Below are 6,402 nucleotides of genomic sequence, written 5' to 3' on the forward strand. Positions count from 1 at the left end.
AGAAGAAGAAATAAAAGGCATCCACATTTGAAAGGAAGAAGTAAAACTGACTTTAGATGCAGATGGCATGGTACTGTACATAGAGAACCCCAACACCAGGAAACTTCTGGAGCTGATAAATGGATTCAGCAAAGTTTTAAGATATAAAATTAATATCCAGAAATCAGTTGCATTTTTATATGCCAATAATTAACTAATAGAAAGGGAAATTAAGAAAACAATCCTATTCACAATTGCTTCAAAAAGAATAAAATACCTAGGAATAAATCTAACCAAGGATGTGAAAGACTTGTACTCAGAAAATTATAAGACACTTAAAGAAAAAAATGAAGAAAATACAAATAAGTGGAAAAGAAAACCCAGAAATAAACCCACAACTTTATAGTCAATTAATATTTGACAGAGAAGCAAGCACATACAATGGGCTAGAAATAGTTTATTCAATAAATGGTGTTGGGAAAGTAGGACAGGTATGTGCAGAAAAATGAAATTAGACCATCTTCTTACACCACACACAAGAATAAATTCAAAATGGATTAAAGACTTAAATATTAAACCTGGAAACATAAAAATCCTAGAAGAAAACATAGGCAGTAAAATGTTGGATATTTCTTGTAGCAATATTTTATGTGATATATGTCCCAAGGTAAGGGAATTAAAAAAAATAAACAAATGAGACTACCTCAAACTAAAAAGATTTTGCACAGCAAAGGAGAATATCAACAAAATAAAAAGACAGCCCACAGAATGGGAGGATATATTTGCCAAACAACTGAAAAGGAGTTAATGTCCAAAATTTATAGAGAACTTACAAAACTCAACACCAAAAAAACTCCCAAAAAATCCAATTAAAAAATGAGCAAAGGACCTAAATAGAGATTTTCCAAAGAGGATATACAGATGGCCAATAGATATATGAAAAAATGCTCATCATTGCTAATCATCAGAGAAATGCAAGTTAAAACCACAATGAGATATTACCATATACCTGTCTGAATGCCTACCATCAATAAATCAACAAACAACAAATGCTGGAAAGGATGTGGAGAAAGGGGAGCCCTTTTGCATTGCTAGTGGGAATGCAGACTATTGCAACCACTATGGAAATCAGTACAGAGATATCTCAAAAAAAATAGTAATGGATCTGCCTTTTGACCTAGAGATCCCACTTCTGGGAATATATCCAAAGAAACCCAAAACACTAATTCAAAAGAACACAAACACCCCTATGTTCATTGCAATGCTATTTACAATTGCCAAGACATAGAAGCTTCTCAAGTGTCCATGAATAGGTGAGTGGATAAAACAACTATGGGACATCTACACAATGGAGTTCTAGTTGGCTGTAAAAAAGGAGATCTTACCTTTTATGACAGCATGGATGGACCTGGAGTACATTATGCCAAGTGAAATAAGCCAGTCAGAGGAAGACAAATGCCATATTATTTCACTCATATGTGGAATCTAATGAACAAACTGAACTAAGAAGCATAATAGAAATAAACTCATAGATAGAAAGCAGGCTGATGTCTGTTGGGAAGCAAGGTTAGGGGGTGGAGGAATTGAGCAAAAAGGAACAGGGACGACTTATGAACATAAACAACAGTGTGGTGATTGCAGGGGATGGTTTAAGGGGGTTAAATGGTAATGGAAAAAATACAATAAAATTATTTTTTAAAAAACTTGAAAAAATTGTACCTGGAGTTTTTACTGCACTAGGTCAGTTTAAACCATTTATTGCATTTAAGAGGAATAATAATGCATTTAGAATAAAATTCATAATTCAGTATTTTTATTAGTTCAGATACTGTCCCCAATGTCTGAGTTACAATTTGTTTTATATAGAATAAATGTTACTATGGAAACAAATGTTGCATTGGAACAAAACACAAATTTGAGAAAAAGATGAATCTATGGTATACTTTCAGGGCTTTTGCTTTTGCATGAGAGAACAAAATCCATTTGTCTTAAGCCAGAGTGGAATTGATTAGATGATGTTGGAGAGCTCTTATAATCAGTAGGGAGTCTCAGGAGCTAAATTACTAAGAACCAAGGGCAGCTGGGTGGCTAGAACCATGGCCAAGCCGTAGCCCAGCACAAGCAGGGTGAGTGCCTTTTGGATGCCATTGCTGCCCCAACACTTCCATCACATCCTGGAACCCCACCACAGCCATGCCAGTGGCCCTGCATCTGTGAGTTGGTGCTTCTCTGCTCTGATCACTGATTTCAGTGGTGATTGCAGGGGTGGGAAGGAGGTTGTAAGGGGACTTAATGGTAATGGAAAGAAATACAATTGAAACATTAAAAGAAAACAATTGGCTGAACTCAGGTCACATGCTTTTTGTACCTTATGGTCAGGAGGTAGAGACAGGGGACATTTGTGTCTTCCAGTTTTAATAGTGGGAGCTGAGCCTGTTTTCACCAATACCTACTGGGAATTCCCCCAAAACACACAGTCCTTTTAATGCTGGGTATCTAAAAATACAAGAAACTTAAATCTAACTCAAGCCCCAAACCAAACACCCTTGAAGGTAAAAATTCTCAAGCAAGTGCAGCCAAAATTGGGCTTGTTTTAATAATCAAGCCAGGTTTCAACTTCTTACACTACACGAAGATGAATCTGAATGTCCTCACCTTGTGTTCTTTGGGGCATCTTGTTGTTTTCCCAAGGGAGGCAGTTCCATAACATACAGGGCCCATGGGAAATTAGGTCCAGAGTCAGGGAAGGAGCAGGCAGGCTGCCCTAAATGGTAAGATCAAATTCTTGCATTAAAATTTTTTCCTCTAGAAAATTATGCAAAATATCAATTGTTGTTATATAGGGCGACGTAAAGATTTGTATTGAGCAGTATACACAGCACAATTCCTTTATGATAATAGGAAATTTTTATTACATCAATAAAGAGGCACTCTGGAGCTTATATAGTTGGACACATAATTTTAATAAGTCAATGAAATTCAGTAAGAATCTTTATGATGGTGTTTTACTCTAGAGATTAAATGTGAAAATAAATACCACACATGCATTTGATACATAATTCAATTTATTCTATAAGTTACATATTAATTTATAATATAAAATATAATTATCTGCAATAGATGGCATATATTATATATTAAACATAATGTAAGGTGTATGATTATATATTATATATAAAATATACATAGCACAGTATAGCATATAGTTTGTTTATTCACCTTTTAAAAATTTCTATAGCTCTTATTTGTTCAATCTTCTTGAAGCACAAAATTTAAGTGACCATCTAATAGCATAAGTATTATTATTTGTTAAACAGATGATTGGAGAGATAGTTAAAGTAATACTTTTAATGATTTATTTGGAGTCTCTTTTTGTAATTGGCTTCTCTGTTTCTGCCTGTGTAATGAGGACATGAAAAGTTGGCTGGATATCATTTTAAACTATTTATTCTCATGTTCCCATTTTACTTTTATAAAATTATTTCATTGGCTAGTTCAAGATATTAGATACATTTAATTAAATAATCAAGGAGCAGCCAATGTGAGAAAAATAAGAAGAAGGGAGTTGAAGAAGTTTTCAACATAGCAGGGATACAGAAGAATGGGTAGGAAAATGAATGGGTTAATGAAACAGAAAAGCCTCAGTAAAGTGCCTGATAAAGCCAGGAGTCCAAAAAGGAAACCTTGCTCCCCATGTCCTTCCCTAACCATTCAGGTGAGTCCCAGTGGAGGCCACTTTTTCACCTGCATGCATACTCCTTTGATAGTGAAAATGGCTACTATGGGTTTAGGAATAAACATGCACACAGTATTATTTTTCATGAAAATGGCATCATTCTTTATTCTGGCAGTAGAGATGGCCTCTACCTACCTACATGTACAGGGAGGGAATTTGAAAACCACTTTATACCAGAAATCCTTTCTATCTGATACCACACATTCTGCAGAGTTTGGGAAGCCTTCTGCAGTGGGGAATCTAGCCTTACCAGGTTTGGGCCCCCTTCACACATAAGTCATAGGAGAAGGCAGTATTATGCAATGCTTATGGCTAAAAGCTATGCAGTCAGAGAGACCTGTGTGAAAAATCATGGCCATACAATGTATTAGATAGATGCCTGTGGCAAATTAGCTAACCTCTCTAAACCCCTGTGTACTCATCCACAGCACGGGAAAAATCACCATACTGTTGGAAAAACTGCATGAGTGAGAAGCTCTTAGGATGCTGCCTGGCATACAGTAGTTATTATAGTCAGAATACATTTGTTAATTCTTATATGCTATCTAGTTTTATAAAAATTTCCACATACTTTTCCTCATTAGATTCTCACTATCACCTATGTTGTAGACATTTTTAGTATTGCTATTTTATACACTTTGTAAAAATCCTTTAAGCTCTCAGATACTAACATAATTGATTAAGGTTCCTCACACTAGTAATTGGTGAGAGTGAAGTTTTAACTTAGGTATTCTTATTACAGAACATTTTCTCAGGCTGTTGTCGACCAATATTTTCCATCTGCTGCTCCATGAGAATTACTTTTTTCGCTTTTAAGTATATTTTATTGATTATACTATTACAGTTGTCCCAATTTTTCCCCTTTGCCCCCATCGACCAGGTATCCCCCTTCTCTCCAGCAATCCCACCCCCTTAGTTCATGTCTATGAGTGGTGCATTTAAGTTCTTTGGTTATTCCATTTCCTATATTATATCCCTGGCAATTTTGTACCTTCCCATTATGTGTCTTAACCCCAGTACTTTGTCTCCCATTCTCTCACTTCCCCCTCCCAGCTGATAACCCTCCAAATTATCTCTGTACTGATTCTGTTCCTGTTCTAGCTGTTTGCTTAGTTTGCTTTTGTTTTTTGATTTTTAGATTCAGTTGTTGTTAATTGTGACTTGTTGTCATTTTAATGTTCATAGTTTTGATCTTTTTCTTAAATGAGTCCCTTTAACATTTCATGTAGTAATGGCTTCGTGATGATGAATTTCTTTAGCCTTACTTTGTAGGGGAAGCACTTTATCTGCCCTTCTATTCTAAATGATAGCTTTTCTGGATAGAGTAATCTTGGTTGTAGGTCCTTGGTTTTCATCACTTTGAATACTTTGTGCCAGTCCCTTCTAGCCTACAAAGTTTCTTTTGAGAAATCAGCTGATAGTCTTATGTGAACTCCTTTGTAGGTAATTCTGTTTTTTTCTTGTTGCCTTTAAGATTCTCTCTTTATCTTCAACCTTTGGCATTTTAATTATGATGTGTCTTGGTGTGGTCCTCTTTGGGTCCAACTTGTTTGGGACTGTCTGTGCTTCCTGGACTTGTATGTCCATGTCTTTCACCAAATTAGGGAAGCTTCCTTTCATCATTTTTTCAAATAAGTTTTCAGTTTCTTGCTCTTCCTCTTCTTCTAGCATCCCTATGATTCAGATGTTAGTACTTTTGGAGATGTCCCTGAGTTTTCTTACTCTGTCTTCATTTTTTTTAATTCTCATTTCTTCATTCTGCTTTGCTTGAATGTTTATTTCTTCCTTGTGTTCCAAATTGTTGATTTGAATCCCAGCTTACTTTCCTTCACTGTTGGTTCCTTATGGATTTCTCTTTTTTTCACTTAGTGTAGCTTTAATTTCTTCCCTTATGTTTTTGCCATACTCAAAGAGTTCTCTGAGCATCCTGACCACCAGTGTTTTGAACTCTGTATCTGATAGGTTGGCTATCTCTGTTTTGTTTAGTTCTTTTTCTGGGTTTTGGTTGTGTTCTTTCTTTTGGGCTACATTTCTTTGTCTCCTCAATTTGTCAGCCTTCCTGTGTTTGTTTCTATATATTAGGTAGAGCTATTTGGACTCCCTGTCTTAGCACACCTGTTGAGTTGTGGTGAAGCCTTAGGTATATGCTAGGGTAGTGCAACCTGCTTCACTGCTTTGTGGTTCTGTGTTGGGATGGGAGTTGGGGAGGCGCAAAGCCACTGACTGGCTTCTGGAGGTTTGCTTGGCACTTGTTCCATTTGCAGTCACTTTACCCACTTCTTACATGTGACTGGCACACTTCTGGCTATTGCCCTGGTGGTAATTCCCAGAGTGGGTGGGTTTGTGTAGGTTCTAAGCCCATGTGGGCTCTTCAAATGGACTCTCCTGAGAAACCAACAGTTTCTTCCACTGCTCCAATCCCCACTTATTTTTATAGCCAGAAGTTGTGAGGCTTTATCTTCCTGGCACTGGACTATGCTGTGTTGCATGGTCTGTCCCGGGGCTGAGAACACTCACTCCCAAGGTATTCCTCCTGAGTTTTACCCACCACATGAGAATGTGGGACCACCCATTCCACTACCACTGCCATCGCCACTGCCACTGCTTCCATGCCATACCACACCATGTCTTCTCTGCCCCAAACTCCCTGTCTCTGCCTCTCCTACCTGTCTGGATGAATTTGGCTT

The sequence above is a fragment of the Phyllostomus hastatus genome, unplaced genomic scaffold, assembly GCF_019186645.2.
Source record: "Phyllostomus hastatus isolate PE091 unplaced genomic scaffold, TTU_PhHast_1.1 phas_scaffold_39, whole genome shotgun sequence".
Lineage (NCBI taxonomy): Eukaryota > Metazoa > Chordata > Mammalia > Chiroptera > Phyllostomidae > Phyllostomus > Phyllostomus hastatus.